Here is a 27,236-nt window from a genome sequence, read left to right on the forward strand (position 1 = left end):
TCTCATAGACATTAAAAATTAAGAGTGAAACTCACGTCTATTCAAGGGAACAGTTGTTTAAGCTTGAAAAATAAAATGGGATTGAGACATAAAATTAAGCATTAATTTATATTAGGGGGAGTGTGTGTATAGATAAGAGATGATTAGCACATTTGAAAGGATGTTTGTGACATAGTAAAAAAAAATCTCTGCACCACAGTGAAACTATTAGACAGAGGGGGATGTGGGGGGATTGGACGGCGAGTTAAAAAGCATTGGTAATTAAAGTAGGCAGATGAGGCTTAGCTGATGACCCTTGTGTGTGCGTCTCCCCCAAAAAAATCAATCATGGCTAATACGGGTTGGGGAATTGGCACACATGCCATGTGTTGTTGTCAGATTATGATGATGACGTTTATCCTTTTTGCATGCCGTTACAAAACAAGGCATTACAAATAAATGAATTGGCCATAAAGACGGCATACAGCTTGTCACGCTTAGTGTGAGAACACAATTAGACTTAATGACCAAGCTGTCGCTGGAAAGCGTTCATCCTCTATCGTATTCATTAAGGCTTAGAGAGATGCCCAGTCTCTCATTAGTTCACTATAAAGTGAAAAGTTTAATCCCTGTGCTTCCACTTCTGTAGAGTTCTTCCAAGGAGGACTTCTGCTGTTTGGAAGCACCGACATATTTATTTATTTTTTTCCACAATATTTTTATTTTGTTTTTCACAGCAATGGAAACATCTTTACATTGTATAGAAACTTGAATACAAACTGTTTTGCTGCTTTTTAAAAAAACAACACAAAAAACAAACAAACAAAAAGTAACAGCAAACAAATAAACAAACTGCTTCTCTCCTCTATAAACTTTAGTGCAAGTCCAGTTACAGTCTATTTCAAAGATAACACAACAAAATCAGCACTTAACCCTCTAAGCGCCAAAGTCGCAATATTGCGACAAGCAACATTGCTGAACATAACAAGCTATAGCTGCAAATATGGTGCCTCATATGGTTAGTACTTTACACCAGGAGATGGCGGACATCTGGAACTTCAATCTGAGCATCATTTGTGGGCGTGTTTTCATTCAAAGTTTTGGAGTTTATAGCGTTTGAAAACCGCCTCCCGGTCGAGGAGACGAGGGTCGCAGTCGGAGCGCAGCAGAGCGCAAGACAGCGCGAGAAAACTCACCATTCTGAGAGGTTTGTTCACTGTTGACAAAGTACTTCGTCAAGTAAAGGCTGACTCAGATTCTGAAGAGGAATATTCACCCTCTGATGAAGACGTTCAGTCGTCCAGTGAGACAGAAAGTGATGCTGCGTCTGTGCGTAACGGCAGCGAGTCCGTGCGCCATGACAGTCCACAAGCAGCACATACTGGAGCCGATGCTTTGCTTCACTGTGTCCAGGGTGGCAGGAGGGGACGTGGTGGGTGTAGCAGGAGTGGTCAAAACACCGCTAATAGTGAGGTGGGTAGCGGGGATGCAAAAAACCGCGGAAATAGCGGCAGACGCGGGAGAAAATGCACTGATAATAGCGGCGGAGGCCGCAGTGGCGTTCAGGCCCCACCGTAAATGACGATCATGATGGCTGGGTTTGCTTGAGAGATGAGGAACAGTGTCACAAGTGGATCAGACGTTTAGATGAGCCTGCTGGGTATCGTGGAGAAAGGAATCTGACAAATTCTGAGCCAAGCAATGCCATCTTGATCGATAAACATCTGTGAAAGTTATGCAATCCATATGTCCGCCGCCTGGTGACGTCATGATATGCAAATTAGATGAGTGAACTTACTCCCATCACAAACTTTGGATCATACCGATGATTTTACTCATTTACAGTATGCCTTTATCTCTAATCATTTTCAAGTTACAACCTTTTGAAAAAGTGATATCAAAACTGAATATTTTATTGAAAAAACTGTGGCGCCTAAAGGGTTAAGTGCCCTTATATTAGTACATAAGTGCACATGCATTCCTATGAGAATATACACAAAAATAAAAATGCAGGTGCAGAAGCTGCATGGTCCATCAATCACTCGTCAATCTGAGGGTCTGCTAAATCTTGATCTTTGACGTACTTCACAAAGGGTCCCCATATGTTTTCAAAGACCTGCTGCTTGTCTTTCAAAATGCGAGTTATTTTTTCTACAGGGAGATTTGACAGCATCTGTCTCAACCACTGGCTGATACTTGGTCTGCTCATTGATTTCCAAAGTAATGCAATACACTTCTTAGCAGTAAGCAAACTGAGGTCTATAAAAGCTCTTTCATGTTTTTTATATTTGGAATTTTTTGGATACAGTCCCAGGAGGAAAAATTTTGGATTTGTTGGAATTTGTTTTGAAATAATTTTTTCTGTTGTTTTCCTCACCTCCTCCCAAAATGGGCTTATTTTCCTACATTGCCAGATACAGTGAAAAAAAAGTTCCCTTCGCATCTATGCATTTTGTGCAGATGTCTGGAATGTTTTTGTCATATTTATTTAATTCAACTGGAGTGATGTAAATCCTCATTAACCATTTGTAATGAATTAACTTATTGCGTGTGCTTATAGAATCGGTGTGTGCTTCAGCAGCACCGACATATTTACCTCTGGCCCTCAGGAATTCCACCGCAAATCTATTTAAGTTTCAGCTTGACAACATGGCTTGGCTTTATTTTTTTCATCTCACGATTTGTGGGAATAACCTTTGTTCATTCTGAGGTGAAACGACCAGATGTGGGCTGAGGAATGAAGCAGGATGGCATCAGCCTTGTGCCAGCGAGCCTGAGAGGGCAGGGCACGAGTTGTATTTAGACGCTGTATATATTTTCCAAGGAACAGAGAGGGGGAAAAACCTGAAATTTCTGGTGTTTAATTACAGAGCGGCCGTGGCCAAAGGCACACTGTCAATGGTAGTTTTAAGACCGACAGCTTAACAACCACAGGAATGGTGGCACTATTGGTTTTTGTGACGCTGTGTCATTTCCCCCTGTGAGGAGCCGTGTTTTTGATGTGTTTGGGATATGAACATGTTCCAGCTCCGTTGAATGGACAAAATTAAGACGCAAGTTTAGAAGAAAAAGAAATGTGGTGCTACCATGTTTACCAAAATTTACCACCGTTGCCAAGTCAAGGGTGAACACTTCCACTAATTTTAGGATTTTATACTGCCTGGAAATGGCTTTTTTTTTTTTTTTTTTTTTCCAAGTCTGTTTTCTCGTGAGAACCTTTTTTTCATGACAGCTGTAATTGCTTTGAAGGACTTGTCTGTTTGCCTCGGCTGTAGCGTTGATATTTTTCCTTCCCATGTTAATCTGACCTGATTAGTGTTGAGTCGGGTTCAAAAAGTCCTTGTGTACATGTAGCTGTGGATGTGTTTGAGAGGACTCTTTGGTGTGATGACCCTCTCTGTACAGTTTGTGATGGGAGGAGGCGGGTGTTTGCGCGCCTGATTTGGCCAGTGACTCACTGGTTTTGGCAAGAGTTAGTGAACACACCATGTAACCAGTTGAGTCACTCCATATTTCCCAACAACGGAAAGCCTGGCAGCAACTGGTGGAGTTCTCTTTCATAGTCACAAAGGGATCCATTAAGGCTTAAATGCATCCGGATTCAAGTCGCCCCCATAATCTGTGTATTCTTACATCAGGTTTCTTGATTTGGTCAAAAGATCTAATGCCTAAGGGACCAACATCCCTGCTTCTACTCCCTGAAAGCCCACTACTGTTGTCAGATGAAAGGTCCTCCAGGCTGTTCGATAGCTCTTCTACAGCCTGTTTGCTCAACCTGATGAACCACAATGTGATACAGGTCAGCTTTAATCCTTGAATAGGAAACTTACAGAGGGGAACAAACATTAGAGCAAAGACCGCAATCCTTCCTGTTCCTGTCACATCAATCCTATCAGCCCATCAATCTTGCCCACAGTTCCAACAAACTCCTCTTTGCACTTTCAACTTCAAGCTTGTCTCCACACAGCTCAACTCCAGGCCTCACCCTCACAGTCTGGGTCAAAGAAAAATTGGAACAATATATGCGTGGGCCAGCCCCTTGAGGCAAACAAGACCCAACAAATCCCAACCAGAGGCCAGAGGTAGGAGCTGCTGGATCAGCTGGTGAAGCCTTTACATTCTAAAGCCACTCTTTTTTACTGCTTTGAGAATAATTGGAAAAACTCCAAGTTTGTCCACATTTTGTCCATGTTAATGCAGCATTCCTAGACAATGACCGTCATTTGGTTCTCCTATGGGAAGGCTGTGGTGTAACCTTTACAGCTTCAGGACACCTGTGGTGAAAAACAAGCATAAAATGAGAATTTACTCAGGTTACAAAAGGCAATTTAGTTTATTAAATCCAAAGTATTTTTCAGACTTGCTGGCTTCATCTGCTAAAGTGACGGCATTCTGTCATTCAGACAGAGGTCACTTTTATGTTAATGTTCCTGTCTGCCTCATTCAGACAAACCGCTGCAGTGATGGATTATTACAAGCCCATACAAGTAGGATTGGACAGTAGATAAAGTGATGTATGGTGCACTTAAAAAACAAACGACTAAACTGAAACTGATAGCAGCTTATCAAACTGTCCAAAAACTAATAAATAGTTTATTTAGGTTTCCTAAAAACTGAAAATTCTGTCAATTTATGATGATGTTTTGCCTGAATACCATAACTTAAAATGTGTTTTCATTGTCACACGGCCTACTTTTGCCATATTTTGGTATTCACATTACATATTTAGGTGTGGGACGCATCCATTAACACAACAAGCCAGTACTGCAAATATCCTGTCTGGATAATTATGGAAGAAGTCTTTACACAACTCAAAAAAAGTCGTATTCTAATGTCTGTCTGTTAATGCAATGGCATGCAATCTAGACTTGAGGCATGCTGAAAGTGATATGGAAATGTTGCAAGGTCTGACCTAGCATCACTAGACGGTGCACAATTTGACTCAAGAAAGTCATGGCTAAAGCAAATCACACTTTTGATCACCATTCACACCTCAAAGTGGATCACTAATTAACTGCTTCATCATCAGACGGTACCCCAGTCGCAGGCTTTCCACATCACAATGAGCCCAAACCAGTCAGTTACAGCTGGTGCTTTTGCTAAATCGTACAAGTGCTAAAAGGATATCCAGAACTGGAAAGCATGGACAGAGACAAGGTCCAAATCTAGTCAGGCATTTATTATCATACATGCTACAATGGCTTTTCTCCATTGACTAAGCTGGTACTTTCTTAAAGACAGATGCTGTCAAACACTGTATACCCAAGTGAAATGTCAGGAATGTATGGAAAAATATACATTTCCAGCTTTATTCAGTGTGGCTGTGTATCTATTTAAGCCAACATTTCCAAAACACACAGGTTTTTGCACCATTGGATGTTTTCACAGGAACTTTTTTTAGTGGCTTTTGACTGTGATGATCCTTTAACCAGTCCCTCTCCTTAAGTTTCACTGTGAGTTCACAGTGACAAGGTTTCTGTTTAATATTACCTTTGTTTCGTTCTTAAAAGGAGACTCTTCTGTCTGCTCTGTCCTCTACATGTTCAGCAAAGGTCTGTTGTTGCACTGAACAATAGTTGCTTTGTATTCAAAGCGGAAGCCCTCACCTGCATATCATGAATTAGGAAGACATGGCAGGCGTTGCAAATAGTTTTAGCTCACTTTGCAGTGGAGAATTTTGCCGTCACTTACTCCTGCTATCATCATCTGTTTCCACATTATGGTTTCTCAAAGACCATTTGTGTTGCACATTATGTCATGTCTTGGCTTTTAGGAGAGAAAGCTGTTAAAAAATGCTCTCTGTGGATTTTCTAACTGCTTGTCTTCCTGCAGGTTTGTACTAGTCCTCATGGGAGCTATGGAAAGTTTGGAAATGACAGGAAAAGCGTATTGAGCTTCCACAGATAGGAAACTCATATTTTCTCTGTTTGTGTTCAAATTGTAGCCCTCATTTATCTTTATTCTCATATAATCATTATAAAGGTGATCTTTTTTTTGCACCATGCTAATGTAAATAGCCAGATATATCTAGAGAGCGATCCCTCAAGTCTTTTAAATGATTTCCTTCAATTCATCTGAATTACACAATGGCTCATGGGATTTGAGTTTCCTCCTCCTGCGGTGTCAAGTCCACTTCCCCCCAAACCGCATCCCACCGCAGTCAGCAGCTATTTAAAGTGTCAGCGGCTGCCTCCAATTACTCTTCCCTGCACCAAACCAGCAGCTCGGGCCACGCAAACGGAGTCCTCCCCACTGTGACTTTTATCTGTTTGTTTTCATATTTCCCTTCCTTCGGTCAGCCCTCCTCCCTTGTGCTCTTACTGTTTTTGCCTTCGCCAGGGATTATCGTGTTTTTCCTTCAGTTGACCTTGGTTACATAAACTAACTCCTGATCCCCCTTCCTTGATTCTCCTCCCTGTCCAAGTCCTCCTCCTCCTCCTTGTCCCACTGCTCTGCCAGGCGGCTATCCTCTGGGCGCTCCCACAAAGCCCAGTGTTTTGATTACATTGTGAAATTGGAGCCAGGACTATTTATTCCCAGGCTGAGGTAGAGTGGAGGACCTGGTTGGAGGATAAGCCAGAGACGGGAAAGCCAGGAAGCTGTTGCGGTTGAATCAGGCGGATGGTGTTGGTGGGTGAACTGTTTATGTCTTCTCATAACCTCTCTTTGTGGGCCGTACATCCAGACAGCTGTTTCAAATAAGCAGAAACACCGCGGGGTCGCATCCCACTGTCAGCAATTTCGGCACATAACCCAAAACCTGTATTTCGGCTCTGGACATTATAGGGTAGCAGATGTGCCAAGAAACCATCCAACTGCCCTTTAGCCCTTTAACATAGACTCTTTTTTTAGGGAAGCATACATCCTGTCAAAGTGTCAGATAAAGACACCAAATCTTTATTTTGTAAGTTTTATAACAGGAATACTATGCATTTACATATTTATATATCTTGCCCTTTGCATGTGTAGCCTCTTCTTGACTCTTTTTATATCCGTATCTGTCTTTGGTTTATGTTTTTGAGTTATCATCCAAACCAATTGTCTAGAATGTTGTTCTGACCAATGGAAAAGCAGTATTACAATATTGGTACATTTTGGCATCATTCATTGTTGTCATGTAATGATGGATAAGTTTGCCTAACACATACACTACCCTTCAAAAGTTTGGGATCACTTAGAAATGTCCTTATTTTTGAAAGAAAAGCAGTTTTTCTTCAATGAAGATAACATTAAATTAATCAGAAATACAGTCTGGACATTGTTAATGTAGTAAATAATTATTCTAGCTGGAAACGGCTGATTTTTAATGGAATATCTCCATAGGGGTACAGAGGATCATTTCCAGCAACCATCACTCCTGTGTTCTAATGCTACATTGTGTTAGCTAATGGTGTTGAAAGGCTGATTGATGATTAGAAAACCCTTGTACAATTATGTCAGCACATGAATAAAAGTGTGAGCTTTCATGGAAAACATGAAATTGTCTGGGTGACCCCAAACCTTTGAACGGTATTGCGTCTTATTTTGTGGGATGGTTGAGTTGTGGTTGACTGACAGTTTGGTTTTTATATGGGATTGTAACCATGTAGTTGTGAACAAAAGTTTACATACTTTTGTAAAGACCATGTATATCATTGCAGTTTTCAGTTTCCATTGATTCCTACTCATAATTTTCCTCGATGGAATGACTGAAAGCCGTGCATCTCTGTCACCAAAACACAATCATGCAGTTTAGTTCTTTCATAGATTTATTATAGGTCTTTCTGGAAATATGACAAAATCTGCTGGATCACTAAAATACATCCAGTAACTTTAATTGGCAGTTTTGATGATGTAGAAAAGCTTTTTTAATTAAATTATCTTGGTGGCATGGCCTTTTAACTTCTCGTCAGTGATTACAATTGACTACAGCTGCAGACTCCTCTGAGCCACTTTAAATAGGGCCTATTTGAGTTATTGGAAACTTAAGACTGCCGTGATAAACATGGTCTTTACAAACGTATGTAAACTTTTAATCTCGACTGTTTATGTGGCAATATTCAATGCTTTTCACAGTTTCGCACATTGTGTGTCTATTTAAGGCCTAAAATATGTTATTACCATAGAGCTCCCACATTAATCATTCTTACACTGTTACACAGGGTGACATGCTCCTCACTCTTCACATGTTCATACCCCGTGGTTTATTTTTTTGAGTTATAGTCCCACATACACTGCTGTAGGAATTATTCACTAGAACACAAATACAGAAGCTACTACCAATAGTGGCAAGATGTGTCAGCCAGTAACTAACTCTTTAGTTTTTGATTACTTTTTATTTGACAGTTTTATTCAACTTTGTGTCTTCAGTTGGAACGCACGACTTTCAGGTCTGTTGTCAAAGGCAGGAAAAGTGGGAAAGTACTGAGAGACAGACTAACACAATTGTTTTGTTCTTTTTTTTAAAAAATGTGGATACTGTCAGCCTTATTCTTTAATGTGACCTAATCTGAACCTAACTGAATGAATGCAGCAGCACTAGCCATCCACCGTCTGTTCTTCTGGTTGTTTTGGAAAAATCTGTCCTTAAATTTCTCCTAAGGTGTTCTGGAATATTTCTACCGAGGCTGAAATATTATTCCCCGACTGAAATTTCTTCTACGAGGTAATGACACCTGGTCAGGAAGTGCTGTCCAGCATGTCAAGCATATTTCTGAAAGGTTTATTAATCATGAAAGTAGAAATCATCTTGGAATCTCAAGTCTTTAAGGTGTATGTGGTATGAGTTACTACAACAGTAAAATCCTGGTTTTGCATTAATGCAGGAATAATAACAGTCTAATAATATAAAACCCTGCATCACAGTAAAGAGTGTATAAGAATCAGAGGAGATATTTTTCTGCATTGAGAGCTTTACTTTTACTTTAAGTGACATTTTTAATGCAGAACTTTTATACAATATAGATCTGAATAATTCCTTCACTGTTGCTCAACTTACTAACCCTAATGAACACTATGTAATTATAGGAATAGTATAATTATTATGTTTTTTAATCATTGAGTTTACACAGCCACAGCCTAACTGCACATTTAAGGAAGGAGGTGATGTAGACTAGTGGGTTTCTTTTGCTGAAGCTGGTCTCTACATGTGTGTGAGAGATGTAGCAGCATGTTGATATTGTCACAGAAAAGTTAAGTAACAAGCAAAATAGGTTTGAAAAGTTTCTTTGTTGTGTTCGCTGTCACAAGTTGCTGCAGCAAATTCCTGCACTCGTCTCAGCCAGACACTGTCATCTTCCACTAGCTGCTCCATTAAACTGCACTACTCATTGACTCATTTGTGTTTCTTCTGGTTTGTGGTCTGTACATGCTGAGTATTGCATGTAATAGTGACTGGTTTACCAGAGTTTTGTTAAAAAGCTATTTGCCTTAAACGATACAGTAGAATAATGGATTAGAAACTGTGTCTCTTTGGATGTCTTAAAAGATTTCATTGGTGTTGAACTTCAGTGCACTAGCTGTTTCCTGCTGTCACACTGCATTATCCCGTGCTATCTGATACCCTACTGTTGATGTCTGAGCAAAACCATTGAGGCCTCAGGTGACTTTTGGTTTGGGATGGGGTCAGCAGATTGCTTCATTTGGGAGGGGTTGGCTAGTAGCCCCCACTAATTATAGATGCACTATTGACCAGTCCGTAATAAACCCACCACTTCCTGCAGCTAGCTTCACACCCGTTGTCTATGTACATTTGCAACCTGATTGTACTGTCCCGTTGTTGGAGAGGAGATACAGCAGGCAGCTTATTACACTGAGTTTTTTGTTGTTATTTTCAGAATAAATGAAGATCATCTCCAAGAAATCCTAACATGTCACAGCATCCTCTTCATAATGACACAACACAGAGTTGCATTGTTTACACGTAGTACTGTGGCAAAAAGGCACTGAAAAGTTTTGGGTGCACCAAAATTCTGTTCAGGCAACGTATTTGGCCTGAGTGACCAGAAATATGCTTGGAGGAGAGAAAGTAAAGCCCTTAACCCCAACAACAGCAAACCTATTGTCAAGCATAGTGGTGGCAGTATTATGTTCTGGGGTTGTATTGGAGTAAATGGAAAAATGAGGAGGGTTACCACATTCTTCAGGAAAACCTAAAATCATCAGACAGAAAGTTTGATCTTGAATCCAATTGGGTGTTCCAACAAGACGATGACTGAAAACACACGTCAACAGTGTTAAAACTGGCTAAATCCGGCTGGGATTAAGGTTTTAGATTGGCCTACCCAAAGTCCTGACGTAAACAAATCAAGAAACTGTAGGTTGTGATGAAAAAACAAGTCTGTATCAGAAAGCCAACAAGTTAAAAGTTAGTGCACCAGTACAAACAATGTAAAAGTCTGAAACCCCGAGATGCATAACAATGTGGAATAGAAAAGGGTAACAAAGAGTTGAGAAGAACTGATTTGTGCTTAGTTGGCTTTTCACCTGAATTAAACTATGAAAAACTGTATTAAAGCTCATCATGTTAAAGTGTAACATGTTATAATTTGGTGTTTTAGGATCTTTCCAAAGTAGCTGTTTCCCCTCTACTTTTTCTACTTAATTTGCTGCTGAACAGAACACTTCTCAAAGGTTATCATTTAGTCACCTTTACTACACATGAACTCTTCCTGTGTTTAGCACTTAGCCGAGCCTCTGAAACACTTATTTACTCTACAAGACTTTTCACCTATCTGCTATTTCAGAACTCTCTATCACCATCTGATCAGGACACACATACAGTGTTCTCTAAACAAACACTTGACCTTGTGTTTGATGCAAAAACATTCAAATATTGAGGTGAACATGCTCGCCGGTGCACTTGCAAACTTTTGTACCTGTGCCTAAGCTAATTTCTATTAGAGAGCAAAGTTCATTTAAGCCAGCTGTCTTTGTCATTATTGAATCACCGGTTCAGTATTGTTTCCAGAAAATAAAATTGTGACACAGAGACGTGCACACGTGCGCATACACATGGGTAAAGCCAACCGGAGATGAGCAGCCAAGCGTTAGATTACAGTGAAATGATCAGCCGGGGTAGACAGGAAACACAGCAGGAGAGTGAAGTGTGTGTGTGTTTCACAGTGTGTGTGTGTGTGTGTGTGTTCTTACCACAGACGGTCTCATACCAAAAACAACCAGACCATGCAATGATTTCATTTGAAAATCCATGTTTGGCTTGGATAAAACACAAAGTTTGCCAGTAACAATTTATCAGTTTTCACACAAAGTGAAAGATTGATCACAGAGAAAGAGGTGAAGATAAAAGTGCATTCACAAACTGTTTCTGATCTGATTTAGGAATCATAGGATACACAAAGCGGGGCAGTACTTGCAAATAGGTCTTCTGTCTGGCTTCATCCAGCCATGATTTAGTTTGGTTTTATTTGCAGTTTGGTTGCAGGCCAGGGCCCATTATTGTAACTGTGCTGTTGTTGTCAGACTGAGTCACAGGGCTGCTTCCCATTCACAAATTTAAATACTGTAGCATGCTTGTACTGTTTAACTTGGTTTGAGCGTTAACACATTTTTCTACATCTTCATATAACTCAATAAGCCGAGTTCCTCTCAAGTGCATCTATTTTTGTTGTTTTTTCAACAGCACAGCAACTGTGCTGAGTAAAATTGCATTTACCATAAAAATAGCAGAACTGAAGTCAGAAAAAGATTGAGTAAACAACAGGCAAATGAAGTCTTCAATGTCAGCTTTTGATATTTGACTGCAGCTTTTGGAATCTCTTCATTTTTCAAGAAGAGATCGAAGCAGCTGGGCTTCTTGTAAAATGTTCAGGTTTATATTTAAATATTTGATGTAACAGCCGCCCTGGCAAACTTTTTACGGTGACTTCTAGAGGTTTAAATGTATTAATCTTGTTCAATTGGGGACAAATTGTCTTTGTGGCATTTCCTATGACCCAAACAATGGCAGTTCAAAGTCTATTTATGCCCACTTACTAGGTTACTTACTGAACATTTTGGCAGTGCACCAGCTTTTGTCTATTAGCTAGCATGCTAGCATGGTTAGCCTTCAATGTCACCATGGGGAGGCCTCACTGCACCAACACTAAGTCTCTGTTTTGTTTGTTCACTGACGGTAAGTTTTACTTTCTCAAATTTATTTTGGTTCGATCATTTTGACACAAATCTAATTCCATATTGGTGCAGTTGGAACTTATTTTGCTGGCAGTATTAGTCTGTCACAACTAGGTCTGCTGTGCCTGTTAGCCAGTGGCATCTTTCCAACATAAGATGAACCTTAACAAGCTCTCTAGCAGACACAACCTGCAAAATCTGAACAAGAAGCACTAGCCATTGCCACAAATCAGAACATTAGCTTCATTCTGTAGCACATAATGGTCTGGCTGCACCACACCATCATTCTGCTATAGTGGTAAAATCACAAACTGGTTTGTTTGTATCTTTTACAACCGATCACAATCACCATATGGCAGGGAGGTTAAGGCTAAGGCAACGATGCCACTATGGTGGTTCTTCAAAACAGGGATGGTGGAATTGTTTTGCTGGAACAGTTGCACACAAGGAGGCGAGCACTGTAATTAAAATGGATAATCCACCAAAATAAATAGTACGACTGCTTCACTACATGACCCAAATCCTCTGCAAAACTTCAAATTTACAGTGGTTGTTGTTGTTTTCCGGAGTGAATGGGATTTTAAGTCAGACTGGCAGTGAGCGAGACAGACTAATTTACATGTTGTTGCAGGTGCAATTATTTTCCATTTTTTAGGCCTAATTATGACCAGTTTTTGTTTTTATAGGCTATGGCTGTGATTTATCTTGTGTGATTATTGCATTTTTTGTAGACTTGCTATTTTCATTACAATTTCATTCCAAACAATACAATACAACAGAAACTGATTGAATCCATTTTTGTCTGTCTCTTATTTTCCTAACTCAGTCAATGCTTTGAATATTCACATTTATCTGACTGAAGGTTCGAAGCCCTGAAAATGGGTCCAATGTGTCCAGTTAAGTCCTTGGTTAAAAATATGTTTATGTATTTAGAATGGAGGAAAACCTTTCTGTGCCTGTTTTTTTTCAGTGCAAACCCTTACATTGCGAGCTATTTACAAGTCAGGTCTGTATTTTCTTTCTCTGTTCTAAAGTACAAAATATTTTCATAATCATTAAAGATGTACAAAGGCGCCAACTAGGTACACTTACATGATTAAGAAAAAGTAAAGCACCATAGATTCACCAAACTCATAATATACAAACACATACACAGAAAATGGTATAAAGAAAGAAGGGATGGCCTCATTTCTATTGCATTCCTTAAAATCACTAACGCTTCCTTCGTTTTAGTTAAAAAACATTTTTGCACCACACACTCGCTTTCATGCCTACAGTATTCCAAGCCTACGTACTAGAACACAGTTGGTGTGCTTTGCCACTAAATGATTTGAGCCTAAAGGGTGGCTCGGTGGTCTAGTGGTTAGCACTGTCAGCTCACTGCTAGAAGGTCATGGGGCTTTGTGGGTTTGGTCCGGGTGCTCCAGCTTCCTCTCACAGTCCAAAGACATGCCTGGGAGCTTAACTGATGATTCTAAATTGGTCGTAGTTGTGGGAGTGGGTGTGCATGGCTGTCTGTCTCTCTGTGTTAGCCCTATGATGGACTGACGAGACCTGCCCTGTCCTGTGGATTGACTGTTTCCCTGCTTCCTTTCACCCCATGTCAGCTGGGATGGACTCCAGCCCCACTGCGATCCTTCACAGGATGAAGCGGGTATAGCAAATAGATTGATTGCCTTGAGACCCAATTAAATAAGCTTTATCCAGCACATGTTATTTGTGTGATAGAAAGATCTAATTTAATAGCAAAGTATGTTCTAGTTCCAGACCAAAAGTCATCATGATAATGCATTACAGCACGTCTACGGCAGATCTAGCAGATCTAATGCTGTGGCTCTACACCACGCTGATCTCTGCTTGGAGGGATGGATCGAGGTCTGCAGATTAGTGTACTTTTAAGCGTATCAGACATCTTAACTACCATTAGGGGGTTTGATAAAGAATCTGGAGTGATACCAACTAAACCTGCTTAAATGGGCCCATACTGTGTCCACAGATTAGCTGAAGTCAAAGGCTTCATTAGGGGACTCTAAATGACTGTCACAGCTTCTAACACACTGCTTGTCATGTTGGAGGAGTCGCTGTGATGTGATGGTTGGATCCGTTGTAGATCTGTGCAGGTGCTCTTCGACTGTATGCATTTTTGGATAACATATTTCGGCACTGTTTTGGCTGTGCAGGCTTTAAGAAGGCATTGTCCAGAAATCATATCGTCATGAGACGGCTGTTTTCTGCTCCATGAGGTGCCTCTGCTGCACCAGATGAAAGAGACACAACAAAGTAGGAATGCCTTCTCAGACTGATGTTAAACAATGCTGCCAGCACATGTCACCACACTGAGGCTTATTGAAAGCAGGGTGAGACTTGCTAATGACGACAGTGATGACGAAAATGCTCTTCTCATACCAGTGCAACAGTCTGTCAAGAGTTAAGGGCCCCTTTCCCAGAAGCCTAGATTTTTGTTTGTTGCTGAGAAAAAATGGGAGGACTTGCGCTATTTGCTCATGTGAAAAATTAATACACATGGAAACTCTTGATTTCCTCATCATCCACTGCTTCATCTACCTTTTTCTGTATTGTATTGCAACTTAGATTTGAAGAAAGTTCAGCGGAGATTGACGGTGTTCTCTATTATAAACCCTTTTAAATAATCTGAAAAGAAAATTTAAACTACGTTTGCACCATCTTCATTTGAAACACATTGCAACCCATCTTGTAGCTCTGTGCTGCTGGCTGCTGCTGTCAGTGGTCCCTTCATTCCTTTATGCGTAATAAATGCTGCTTTTCAATCTCCCGGTGGAAACATCCTCATTTTCAGCTGTGGCACTAATGCAAACTTCTTTAAAATCACATGGCAAAGCGATGCTGCTGACCCGGACCAGCTCCCATTTAAGTAATGATTCTTAAATGTTTTAAATAATGAAGGATTTCATTCAGATTCAGATTGCTCTCCGATATTCACAATGCATTAGACCCTGGTGGAAATGAAAAGCACGGGAGGATTAGCAAATTGCTCCTGAAAGATGTGCAGCAAAAAGGACAAATGGCAACATTTCCCTCCTGAGGTAACCGCGAGGGATGAGATGCCGTTTGTAATTGGCACTCAGGTAGTTTAAGTCTTAGAGGTGTATATCCATTATCTCTTTGTGTGTGTGTTTTGTTGTGTGTATGCCTACAAAGATGCGGTCATCTCAGAAAGTGGCCACTAATCGCAAATCCATTCCCCATGGGGCTTTAAATCACCGGCAGACCATTCACTCCCTGAGACTTAATGTCCTGATGACAAAGATGCTACTTTTGTAAAACCCCTTTCAGACATGTAGCGTTTTCCATTAATCTGACAGCAGTTTATGTCTCAATAAGCAGCCGGATCACTTTTCTATGGAAATCACAATGACAGTTTTGCCAGATTGGACTCGATATTGGAGCAAGTCTGAGTGAGTGCAGTCATAATGACAGACAAGATGTTTTACATATTGTGTGAATACCAATCGCACAAGCCTTGAAAATACACTCATTTTCAATCATTTGGAAGCGGTGGGTTTAGAAGGAGGAAATTAAATGGAACGAGTGGAAATATTTACAAAAATGGCTGCAAATTGGTCAAAATTGAGCAAGATTGAGTCATTTTTTGGCTAAAGCTTGTTAGCTACACCCCCATTAGAGCAGGTAGGTACTTTATCAGTGTCACTGCCAGAAACTCTTTCAATGTTCAATTTTTGGTTAGCTTCAGAGGTAAACCTCAAAATTATTGAGTCTTCTTCTTTGTGTCTCCTCTGTGTGTTTGACATCATCTCAAACGAGTGATGTAATGCTAATCGACCCCGTTTATCTCCGTACCCTCGGCAAGACAAGGTGACTTTACCAGAGCGAAGCAGCTGCAACACTGGCAGCAAGCAGAACAATATAATCAAATCATGTCGTTTAGTTGCCCTCTTCTCCTCTTTTTTTCTTTCAACTACATTTTCCGAGTCGCACGAGCTTCACCTGAACTTCACATGACTTCTGCTTGCTCATTTCGCTGATTGTGTCCTTTTTATTTTTTTAATTTAAAGTCACCTACATTCGTCTCGGGCTTCCCAGACTAGCCGAACAGGGTGCAGAATCTCAATCACTCGCCTGACCACTTCTGTGTCATTCACTCTGGCTTTTCAGTGGTCTGTATCTTTTCTCCATTTAGTTCCATGTCTTTCTTCCTAATGCTCCCCTCCTCCTCCTAAGAGATGCTCCATACCTTAAGGATATTAAAGCCAGGAAGAGATGAGTGCTTTTACCGAGGGATGTACCTTTTTTTGATGTTGGGTGGATGGGAGAAGCTGTGAAAAGGTGAAAAAAGTGGGTCATCCATGCCTTTCCATACAGGTTCTGTAAGGAAAATTATAAAGTAAGGGTTTGGAGAGGAAGAAGTTTGATCATTTGTTGACATCCTCAACAATAATGCCCCACATGCAGAGAGCTTTTCTTGAATTCTGTCTAAAATTTGTAAATGCAAATTTGCACAAATCCCCAAGAGACACAAGAAAGAAGGCAAAAAAACACTTCAGCGTGAAATCTGACTCCATGTTCTCGTTGCAGTCCTAATTAGCTATTCTCAGCTGGGCCGTGGTCTGCATAACTCTCTGCTTTTTGCTATTCAAATATATTAAAATGAGAGGATATGCCAGTTGCTGCCCTGCTTTGTTGTTTTGATTGTGATTATTAAGGGTTTGGGCTTCATGAGAGGGGTTTCCAATTTGTTGCAGACGTTTAAAAAAGTAAATTTTATGTAAACCTTTATAAGGATTACAGTTATTGCAAGAGTGCGCCGTCTCTTCTTCTGAGGCATTTCTAAACCAGGATGGATGTCTCTTATTCCCATCCTCCACCTTGTCCCATACCATCGCCTCCATCTCATTTAACCGGTTGTCCTTCTCCCTCCCCCTCCATCCATCCAAGACAGACTAAATTAACAGACAGACTGAGAAAGCGCAAAGTAGAAAAAGGGACAGAAAAAGTAAATTAGATAGCGAGAGATGAGGCCGGTGGGGGTGGGGCTGGAAATGGATGAAATGGAGGCTGGTGGGAATAGAGTGATAAGATGAGACGAAAGAGTAGATTGGAAGAGACAATGGACAGATTAGGGATGGAGGCCAGATGATACCCAGAAGTACAGTTAAACACACATGAGGCCGATCAATAAAGTTTGCTCGTCCTGAGGGAGAAGGTCTGACCCAGTGACACAAACACAACCTCACAAACCTCCAGGGGATGAAAGGACAATGCGCACCCACGTTTCACAAACCTCAACCCCGCCGCCTCACTACATCCACATTTACACACAGACACCATCGCTGGTCTCTGGGGGGGCTCAGGCAGTTGACAAATTGGATGCTGTCCTCACTGTTTGCTTTTTGCTCTTAACCCATAGAGCAATTAAAGCCTGAGATAACAGTGATAAGCTGCTTTGTAGAAGTTCTCCATACAGTTTAGGACCTCCTGCCGCTGAAATAAATTGTGATCAGAATTGAGATCAGTGGGAAAATCTGGTGTGTTTACTGGAATTTGATTAGATTAGATTCAACTTTAATGTGATTGCACCGAGTACAAGAACTAAGACAAAGAAAGGCAGTTTAGCATCAAACCAGAAGTTACAGTATAAACAGAACAGTTTGGACAGAGTGCTATGAAAACACTCATATATGAATATATATATGTGGATTCAATATAAAACAATCTAAATCTAAGATAAATAGAGGTATGAGCAGTATAAACAGTATGAACAGTGTAAACAGTATTAATGCTATCAGATATATGCAGTATATATATACAGGATTAACAGTATGAACACTATGAACAGTATTAACAATGTATAAGATATGAGATGATGCATATCTGCAGTATAAACACAATATGAACAGTATAAACATTATAAACAGGGAATATGGAAACAAGGTGGGAGATACATGCAGTTAATACACAGTATGAAAACCAGGGTGAACATGGAGGAGGGGTTTGTTATAGTTAAGCCCAAAAATATTCATATCCATAACATTTTGTGATTTATGGTGAATTTTTATTTGACCAGGAGCTTTCTTCTGATTGAAAATGACATAAAGTGACAAAAGACAGTAAGAGATTGGGATCTTTTATATTAATATATATTTTTTACTTTCATTAGAAGTCAAAACTTGGCATGGATTTGAATCATTTTAGGCTGAACTGTATACTCTGCATTGACTGGGAACAACAGGCAAACTCTTTTACCTAACATTGCACATGAATACAGTGGCATTATCTAGCAGGGAATTGTGTAATAAACCAAATACAGGACTAGGAAGAATAAATATTAGCCCCCAAAGGTGCATTTCATTCAACATTCAAGTTTTGCAAAGTTTTAATGACAGCTGAGATAACATGGTGGGTGCTGATGTCTAGAGTGTGGATTCAAATCTCTGATAAACTCACTAAACACGAGTTTAACAGAACTGTGATGTGAATTCAGCAATATTTTGAGGGAATTTGAAACTACTTCCAAGTCACAGAAAACGAGTGGTTTGTGAAATATCAACTTTGTCCATGTTGTACTTTGTTTAATGTTCTGTTTCCATTAGAAGGATTAAGTGGAAACTCAGGTTTCTTTTGGCGTTGCACTCTATGTTGGAGTTTTCAGTTTTTCTCCTTTAATTTGTAAACCTTTGTTTCCGTTTCATACTGAGCTGCATTTTACAATGACATACAGTTTATCAAATTATACTTAAATAGAATGACCATTTTTACTCTTTTGGGAGAAAATCTACCATTTATATGATTTAACTCAAGGACTATACAATGGATAAAGTAATTGGTAAGAGGCAGCCCTATTAGTAGAACCAGGAAAACTGCCAAATATCTGTGAAAACTCTGGAAACAAAACAATGACACTATGTCAAAACAGAAGATGTAGCTGAACCAGCATTTTGGCAGAGCAGCAGGAGCTCTGTCTGGGTCTACAAAAGGAGATGTTTTTACATCTTTTTTGAAATGTTTGGGGCCGAGATACATTCACACTGACTGATGCACATGTACAATAAAGAAGCATAAAAATCCGCTTCAATTCATGTTTATGGACACACAACAGATGCATTTTGCCGATGCTAAACCGCATGAAACACTTAATCTGCTGCTGCTCAGGGTGTCCAGGTTACTTCCTTGTTTTCGACTGAGGTGTTATTCTGCCTTATTTGGCCACTCATACTACAATATTTCATCAAACATGCTGTATTTCCTAGTAAATGGGATGTCCTGGTTGAAGCTGGGAACATAAAATGACATGTAAACAGGGATGTGTAGACTCCACATAGCAGGAGGTCTGATGCTGAGTCTCCATGGCGATCATGTCTAATGAACGTACAGATTCTTGAAACTCACTAGAGAGTCGGCCACCTGATTGCGCTAGTGTGGACACATGGCCTGAAGGCAGTTAGTTAGCAAACCAGATCAGCTGGGGAGCGACTCTTCACTTAAAGTAGAGCTTTATTTGTAGTTGCAGAGCAGGAGAACAGGCCCAATGCAGAGGACTCGCTGCTGTGAGGAAGAATTAATGAAGACATTTGGGAATTGTAGAAGCTCTGCAGTGTGACTCTGTGTTTGCGCTAACATGCTGATTAGATGTTTGTGTGTGTGTGTGTGTGTGTTAGAGTGTGTAATTACTGGTCTCTAGTTTATTGCCAGCCTGCGCATCTGTTACCTGACTCCTTCAAAGCCTCCAAGATCCAAAGGACTGGCGACCAGCAGCCTGTGAAACCAAATACACTTTGTGTCTTTATCTGCTGTTTACTAGCTTTGCAAACACATCCGCAACATGCACGAGGAGACTAATGAATACCCAAACTTACTGAAGCTGTACTACACTGCAGCTGTCAACTGCTAAGAAACAGCCTGAGTGCAAACAAAGTGCTGGACTGAAGTTTAAAGTATCCATGAATTCGCTGTGTAATGTGTAATTACATGTGTGCGACTGTACCGGTGTCAACATTTGTGCAGCATCAGTCATGGTGTTACATTAAGCTGTGGCTGTGAGTCTGGCTCTATCTGAGCCGGCCAGCAGGGCGGACAGAGTAATGACTAGTATTTAGACTGCTGTCAGGCCACTGTGCTGATAACAGTGTGTGGGAGCGGCTGTGGAAATAGACTGTCAATCCTTCAATTTGACTCCCATAACCACTGCGGTACCCCCAATGCACACAACAGAGGGGAAGATAAAGTACAGGGGAGTTCTTGTGGAGCTTTAAACAGGCAATCCAAATATTTTCTGCCCCTTGAGGGTTTCAGACAAAGCAAAAATAAACACTGTTTTTCTTTGTGGTGTGGGACCGAAGCACATCACAACACAATGAAGTGCTACTGTGACAAGCCAGAGCGTTTCTTTTAATTTGGCCCTGCACATTTGAGACTCTCAGATTTGTAACTCCTCTCTTCTTTCCTGTTTTTTTCCACTTTCGACTAGGACTGAGCTATGAATCTTTTTAAAACTGAAATCGTGATTTGAACAATTCAAAATGCTGCAGTTTAGGGTACATGTTATGTTATGTGTCTGAGTCAGTGTGCAGACTGTTTTCCAAATTCATGCCGTTCTCCTGGTGTGACAGTCATGCTTTCAATTGTATCTCATATGGTAGATGCTCCATCACATGCTTTCTAATCTAATACAATCATAATACCACAAATCAAATTGCAGTGACAGTATGTGTCCATTGTTCAGCCCTTTGAACTTCATTCCTTTTAGTTATGGATTGTTTCCAGCGTCATTACAGAGATGAGGCCTGATCCAGAACCAAAAGTATGATCATATTTATTCTAATCAAGCTGAAGGTCTTGGGACTTGATTTTCTATTCTCGAATAACACAATTGGATTCAAGAGGACGGCATCATCACAGGAGAGGAATAGGTTTTTGATTAAATACGCCGAATATGAACTTTAAAGTTAAAGACAAATATGTATCAAGTGGGGACTGGTGGTAGCAGCTTCTCAATCACAAGCTGACCTCGATCCAAAACATAACCTGTTTTATCATCTGCTTTGCTCCTAATAGGACGATAATTTACAAAATTGGAGTCCTGGTGTTTTGAAGGAGATCTAAAACCTGTGATTCCAACCATAAACTCACTAGAAAATGGGTTATTGAGGTAACAAATCAAGTGAGAAGTACTCTCATTTTCACATAGATTTTAATGCAATCAGACTTCAGAGGAGGCGCCTCCTGTTGGCTGTTAGGAAGAATGCAAATCTAAGTCACTTCGGCACCATATTTAGTGATACATTCAACTTCATTTTCATTTCATTGTCCAAAACCAGAGCCTAGATGACCCATTAGAGAGTCAAGAACAAAGATTTGATCACCAATGGTCCCAAATCTCAGCAAAAAAATGAAGAATGACTAGAAAGGAAGAGTCAGAAGCAGCTGGTATATCCCAACCCATGAAAGTGTAAAAGCTGATGTACAGGCTTTGCTTAGGCAACAGCAAGGTTGCAAACAGTTACCAGTGTCAGGGATGGACTTTTCTCATGGACTGTAACTTTAAAAGAGCAGACAGACTGTAGACAAGAGCAAACAGAGATGTGTTTGTTGATAGTCTCTTGCAGAGTCAGGGTGTGGTTGGGTTCAGTGGCTGGAGGTCTATTGTTGTCTGATTGTCTAGTTGTAGGCCAGAAACAGTCGGGTGTGCACACACTCAAATCTGAACACTGATTTACCTTTTAAAAACCTGAAAGAGGGTATCTGACCCTGAAACACAGCAGCACACTACAGGGCGGTGACACTACTGACTGAAAAACTTACGTTGACATTGAGACATTTTTTAGAGGTATAGATTAGTCTAACTGAAATCTGCTTTTGTTTCAAATGCTTTGCCAGATTCTGAGCCCTGAAGGAGGACTGTACTACAACGTAAGATTAATGGTTTAGCGAGTAATGTTGAGCCTAAAGTCAGAGTTATGTGTCAGGAAGATTCCTCTCCTTTAACCTGCTAGTTAACCGATGCCTGAAAGCTAGCCTGCCCCTGAGGAGGTTATGTTCAGAGTTTAGGATTAAATCAACTCCCTTTCACCAGTTCTTTTCCCGATGATTCTGTATTAGCGATACTGATTCTACAGTTACAGTATCACACCCTATATGCATCATATTGCAATGGGAAACTAAATGCGTTTACTTTATGAGGCAGGAAATGCATAAACATGTTTTCATATTTAGTACTGATTTGCTGCTAAGTTCATTTTGCTGCAGCACGTGGAACATAGATTGATTCATCTGTTGTTATTTATCAGAGAATATTCAGTCAGTAACATTATTTCCATTTTAAATTCACCAAAATCTAAAGTACTTCCATATAACATTCATCATAGAACAGTTTCAGACCTAAATGCACTTCTTCAGTATCATATTTGATTGAAGTGTGAAGTTTAGCAGCTCTGATGTGCAGCTGTTGGGTTAGAAATTAGCCGTTGCATTGATCGGCAAATAAATAGTTAACTCACACAATCAACAGTTTTCTACCAGCATTCCTGTCTTGCATCATTTACAGTAGCAGCACTTTTTACTGTGAGGATTTTTTGTATTCCTCATAGCTCTCCATCTTAACAACTTGTTCCTTGTCACTTATCTGAGCACACAGAGCCTCATGAAGAAAACCTAACAAAGAAAGGCCTCTGTTGTAGAACCAGTTTACACAAAGAAGGCATGTCAAAGCAGTGATGAGATGTTTATCAGCCGTTATTGTAACCCAATATGGCAATAACTTTAAAATCTATATCTGGTTGTTGATTTAACCCTGAACAACTACAATTTTGTGTATAAAAGCTCCATATTTAGTTGTAAAATTTGAAGAATTCAGCCATATATATGTTTAAGTGATTCTGAAAAAGAGTAAAAGATAGAGAAATACCCACATTGCAAATTGACAGGATTGGTTTATTGGGTTGCATTAACTCTTATTTTCTCCTGATGTGTCTTCTAACATAAAAAACACCACATGGACATGATAAAAAGGAAAAAAAACTTGACTTTTACAGTTGAATTTTAACAATAGTAACATATAAGTTAACATTAGGGTGCCCAAATCAAACATAGACCCATTTTTTATCAAATGATAATAGTTCTAGATAGTTTGATTGTTGTAAAGAATTTGATCTGTATAAAGGAGTCCATCAGGTGCCGGAAAACGACTTAATCTGCAATTTGCATGGTGTTTTCCAAGGAAATCAGTTGTTCCTTGAATAGCTGCTGTGCTGTTAATGAGCATCTTTTTTTGGACCTTTTGATTAGTCACTGCCAACTGCTAGCTGCAAACTAGCAGGACAATGATGGGGGCTGGGAGGAAGCCTATTGTGTTTCTAATGCAGCTGACTGCCCCTTGTTTTGGAACTGAAGGGCCGACAGATACTCACACAGTATCAACCAGCCCTAACACGCACCCCCCTCTTGAAATTTCCCAGCCTCCCCTTCTTTTTCTGCCACCAGGGGAGGACGAAGTGGATGCAGAATGGGACCACTGATGCATTTTGATTGCACCACGATGGTTAGAATGAGTCATAAATCAAATCCCTGACTTGTCCCGGCCTCTACGTACATAAGAAAATGCATCGCCTTGTCTTCATTTCGGCTTGGGTTGGACTGGTCATACTGGGAATGTACTGGGACCATAATTACATGCTGATGGATGTCTGAAGTGTACCAGTGGCCCCTCCGGCTTTAGCTCTATGAGATGAGCACATTATGGATTTTTCTTTGTGTGGAGAGAGAGCTAAGAGTTTTCTACCTTGTGGATCATAAATTTATCTCTGAAAGTACACACGTTTATGTACAACTGCACCTTTATTCCATTTTTGCACTACTTTAAGCCATTACTTTTTCATATATGTTCAGCCATGTGCAAAATCCAAAAGTGCAGCATCGCTTAAACTGATGTTTTTATCACTTTTAATACACCAATTAAGCTATCTTTAAAAGAAAAAGCAATGTTTTCATAGATGTACTTGCACATACTGTTTCTCTACTAGATTTATTTTATATTTGCTTATTTCCTACTGTACTTTCAAAATGCTGTCTGATTTTGTGCATGCACTGACAAGATCGCAGCTTAGTTTCATTGTACACTGTGCAATGACGATAAAGGTGTCCTATTTTATTTTATTCTACCTCCTGGGGCTGGGAGGAGGAGGCCTGTCGTAACACTGAGTGGGAGGTTACTGTGTGCGAGTTGGAAGTCCTGACACACACCCCTCACCCCTTACCCAGCTTATCAGTGCCCAGGCAGCTGTGTACCTGATGCTGTGTAATCTCATTGATCCCATTAGCAGCAGTGTTGAACCACAGCTCAGGCTTGGGAGCTGCCTACGCTGGTGTCAAAGGGTCAGCTGGATGTGGTTGGTTTTAAAGGAGCACCGCAACATTTTGGGAAACATGTTTGGTTTCCATTTTTTGTGAGTTCGCTAAGAGGGTGGTTGTAGTCTGGGACCAAGCCGAGCCAGGATAGCTTGGGAGGAAGAAGGAAAACTGCTTGCTTAAAGGTGTCTGTACGCTCTACTTTCTTCTTCATTCAAGTGTAAGATTTTGATTGATTACTATTTGAATGTCTGAAATGGGATGGACCAGTAATTTCAATAATTATCCAGTTATCGGTATTGGTGTTTTTATTGACTGATTATTGATAAATTAAATGGGCTACTTCAGGTCTTCTCTCTGTCTTTCGTCACTCTGTGGTCTCAGAAATGTCTCTCAAGTAGAGACAGCAAAAACTGAACAAGAAACACAAGCCGTTGCCACAAACCAGGAAATTAGCTCCTCTCACAGTTGCTAAGGCTATGGTAAAGGCTAGCGGCTAAATTAGAAGGCAGCCATAGATTAACCTGAAACAGTCTGGAAAACAATAATTAATAATATGTTAAGGTCTGGACCTTAGTGGACAATAAAAGTGATAGAGGAACAGCAGATGGAACTGCAGGAGACAAGCTGATCAATCTCAGCTGACCTCACATAAACAGGGGAGAGCATCTTAATTTAATCACTGCTGTTTCTGTTTTACATATTCAGTTATAGTCACTCTTATTAATGAAAAAGCCAAGTTGTGAATGACAGGTTCTCTGCTATTACATGCTGTTAAAACATTGCATTTAATGTATGTCGTGTCAAAAAAATCGGTTATCTGCCTTTCTTGATTGTCAGTCATCAACATCGGTTTCAGCCCCATAAAAACAACGAAAAGCCCACAAAAATAAAACAAACCAACCAGCAAACAAATGAAAACATATCAGTAGATTCTGAGTGTTCACTAAGAGGATGATTTTAGTCTAGGACAAAGCCAAGCTGAGACTAGCTGGGGAAGAAAGAGGAAAACTGCTTGTTTAAAGGTTTCTTTACAGTCTCTACATGACTGATTACTATTTGAATGTCTGATGCAGATCACATAAAGGTTTTTTTTCACCTGTTTTTGCTCTGTAATCTGTATTTGACACTGATGAGAAAATGTTTTGTCTCCTTGTCTAATGTCTAGACGTCTCACCATCGAGTGCCATCCTGTCCGGCCATCAAACCTGGCAACCCCACTTCCTGTGAAAAGTCAAATGTCCGTTCTGTTGTAAGCAAACCGCAGTGAATCAGGTCAGTGTTTTTTTGTTTAGTTTTGTTTTTTTACCCAACTGTTTTCACCAAACACAGAAACATTTTGGGGGAGATATCAGTGAAACAGCTCCAGCAGAGATCCTGGCTGCTCCTGTTGGATGCCTGGTGTTGTTTACCTGCCTCCTGGCCAGATGAAAGCAAAGTGCTGGCTGCTGCCTGCCTTCCAAGGTCAGGTCACTCAGACCTTGTTTGGATGTGAATGACGCTTTGGGTGAATTTCGAGCAGAGCCAGTGGATGCTGTTATCCCTCGCCTCCCCGTATAATGAGGTGTATGTTCGTGTGCACAGTGGAGGGTTGGTGACCCTTGTGTTGTCTTGAGCACAATGATGAATGGGACTGTTAAGAGTGGAGGAGTGAGACTTCACAGAGAATCTCTTAACCATCATTCTCACACACTTTACACTTTGCTCTTGGATGAATCTGTACGAGCGGATCTTCATTTCTCTTTCTCTTCCTTGGAGGCGCATTTAAAAGCCAATGCATTATTTCTCCACCAATTTATTCCCCATATTGTCTTCTCCTGGGTGTAGGAGGAACATTTTTCAGTGCAGATGTCATCTTGAAACATGAATTTTCTTATTAATGCTAAAACAATGGCATTTCAAAGCTTTATGTTTCCATGAATCCTGTTTGGTAAAATGGAAGAAAACATCTCTTATGCATCAATTTTTTAATGTTTAAAGCTTTGCATATATAAAATTTGCACAATTGTCATTTAAATTAGTGAACCGCAGAATCAGAATGATTTATTGCCAAGTAGGTTTACACATACGAGGAATTTCACTTGGGGTTTCAGTGCAAAAATAATGGTAAAACAGCATGAATGTGTTGACAGATGTCACTATCAAGTGTAACAAGATATGCTATCTGAAGACAAGCAGACAAGACAGACATTGCAGTGCCACTGGGGTTAATTTGAAATTTATGATTTTTATCCTGACAGTTTTGGTTGAGTTCAGATTTAAGGTGCGAAAACAAATCTACTTATACACACTAGAAGATGTACATTGCACCTGCCGAGTGGAAAGAATGAGTCTGTAAGCCACGAGGACAGTGTGTGTTTAGTTGACCGAGTACTGAGAGTGTTTAGATTATTTTCTTTTGGCAATGTTCTTCTACAGCTGCTCAGACCAGTTTTTTTTAGAAAATGGGACTTTTTTATTGGTGAAAAAGACATTCATATTTCGAAGAGGCAGCCAAAGAGCAAAAGTGAAACTGGAACTTTTCGGCTCCAGCCCAGAAGTAAGAAAACTTTGCTGAAAACCTCATAGAAATTTACAACTATACTTATAAGTAGAAACCCAACCTTGGAGCACAGACGTTTTCTGGGGCCTTGATTTGTATTGCGGTAGTTTTCTGGAGAAATCATCAAATATTCTTCTTTCAATGTAAGAGTTTTAACTGATCTTTAACAACGCTATTTCACATCAGCATTAGATGTTCATGGGTGAAACACTGACAAACTTTGCCTGTACAAATATATCAGTGCGTTTAGTTGACCCCCTCAAGC

The 27,236-nt window shown here is 40.2% G+C and overlaps 1 protein-coding gene across 2 annotated transcripts in view; it reads left to right on the plus strand.

Moving 5' to 3' along the window:
• plxnb1b (plexin b1b) overlaps positions 1–27,236 on the plus strand; it is a 130,073-nt gene that overhangs the window by 20,282 nt on the left and 82,555 nt on the right. For both annotated transcript variants that reach the window (XM_023292067.3, XM_023292068.3), the window contains exon 2: positions 25,598–25,704. The gene's annotated coding sequence lies outside the window, so the exon portion shown is untranslated. The remainder of the gene's footprint in view (positions 1–25,597; positions 25,705–27,236) is intronic.

Source organism: Amphiprion ocellaris, chromosome 5 (genome assembly GCF_022539595.1).
Source record: "Amphiprion ocellaris isolate individual 3 ecotype Okinawa chromosome 5, ASM2253959v1, whole genome shotgun sequence".
Classification (NCBI taxonomy): Eukaryota; Metazoa; Chordata; class Actinopteri; family Pomacentridae; genus Amphiprion; species Amphiprion ocellaris.